Source organism: Monoraphidium neglectum, assembly GCF_000611645.1.
Source record: "Monoraphidium neglectum strain SAG 48.87 unplaced genomic scaffold scaffold00166, whole genome shotgun sequence".
Taxonomy (NCBI): Eukaryota; Viridiplantae; Chlorophyta; class Chlorophyceae; order Sphaeropleales; family Selenastraceae; genus Monoraphidium; species Monoraphidium neglectum.
Window position 1 is genome coordinate 35,004 of NW_014013462.1, and position 1,844 is coordinate 36,847.

Genomic DNA, 1,844 nt, shown 5'->3' on the forward strand with positions numbered 1-1,844 from the left:
CACACACACACACACACACACACACACACACACACACACACACACACACACACACACACACACACACACACACACACACACAGCTACGCAAGTCATGCACACCAGCATTATCCTGCCACTGGACATGCTCACAAAGATGCCTTTCCAGCCGGCTTACCTGGTGACGTGAGCCCCGCCAGCAGCCCCGCGCCATGGTGCCCCGCGTGCGCCTCTTGCGCCTCCAGCGGTTCAGAATTCGCTGCCAAGTGGTCCCCTGCGTCCGCGCAGGTCAGGCAGATATTGAGCCGAGGGTTGCGATTGCTCTACACGAGCCGGCTATCTTTGCAAGGCTGCAGGGCAGCGATTGTTGTCAGGCGGCGGCCCTGAAATTTGCAACCAGCTCAACGAGCATCTGGCGCAGCTCACGAACCAACTGACAGCCAGCTGCGCCAGCCCACGCCGCTGCCCTGGCCGCACCCGCCCCCGGCGCTAGGTCTCCCTCCGTTGGCTGCATGTGCAGGTGCTGGGAAGCATGCGCCGACCTCATGCCCCGCCCACCTGCCGCACAACCAGCCACGTCTGCTCGCTCTGCACGCTCCTGCGGCGCCGCCGGCACTGGCGCCAAGAAGGGCACTGCACTTGTGATTGGAGCGGCCGCTGCCGCCTGCTGTCCGCCCTCGTCCACAACCGCTGGGCTGAGGGGCTGCAGGCCGCCGCGGCCGGCAGACACGCCGGGGCTGGAAGGGGTGCCGTTATCGGCCCTGATGCTTGTTGGGGACAGCGCCGACAGGCCCTCTGCAGCAGGCTGGGCCACTGCCAAGCTCTGGGCCCCCTGCTTTGCCGCGGCCCCTGACCACACTGCTGCTCCTGACAGCATGCCCGCTGCTGGCGCGTGCGGCCGCCCCCCAGCCTGCAAAGCGCTCAGCGCCGCCACCTCTGCAGCCGCAGCCATGGGCGCGCCGTGGCAAGGAGGTGCTGGGCCAGGGGTTGTCAGCGCCGCGGCTTCGCCAGGTGTTGGTGGGGCGGCTATCCTGCGGATGCCGCCGCCGCAGGACAGCACGTTCCCGCCCCTGCTGCTTCCACCCAGGCCGCTGTGGACAGCGCCGGCCTCCCTCTGGGCCTGAGCGCCATCACCGCGGGCCTGTGGACCGTGGTATGTAATGCACCCGGTTCCGGCCACGGCGCCGCTGCTGCCGCCAGCGGCCGCCCCTCCAGCTCCTGGGGACGAACCGATGCGTTGTGCTGGTGCTGCTGTTGTTTGCTGCAGCTGCTTCTGGGATGCGCCTGTCGTTTGGGTGGTTGAGGGGCAAATCGTTTGCCATAGGGCACTGCTAGCTCGCGTAGAGCGCTGCGGCATGGAGCTGCCTTTGCAATTGTGATGCTGCAAGAATCATATGTAGCAGTGTGGACAGCCGGTAGAATGCCCTGATGGTGCGTCGTCCACCCCCACCTCAACCACCCTATTGCTGTGCTGCAAATCGACCCATCCGACCCAAACAACTAGGTTCCACCCCTGCACAATGACTCCCACCACGCACCGCTTTGAAGCAGCCCTTGGTCTTCTGTCCCCAGCTGCCCCAGCGGCCGCCCCTCTTGTGGTGGAGGCAGGCCAACCTCCGCAGAGCCGCCGCCGCACCCGCCTGTGCCGGTGCATTGGTAATTAGGCAATCGCATGCGCCAGTGTTAGAGCACTTTCCTTCTATGCCCTGTATTCACATGCACATGAGCGCACGTGCACATTCACACACCCCTGCCAGTTTCCGTGCATAACGGCCCATATATATTCCTCAAACCCGCCCACCTGGCGCAAGCAACACCTGCGCTTCCTCCTTGCCTGCTGGCGCAGGCGGCCGCATCTCCGCCAG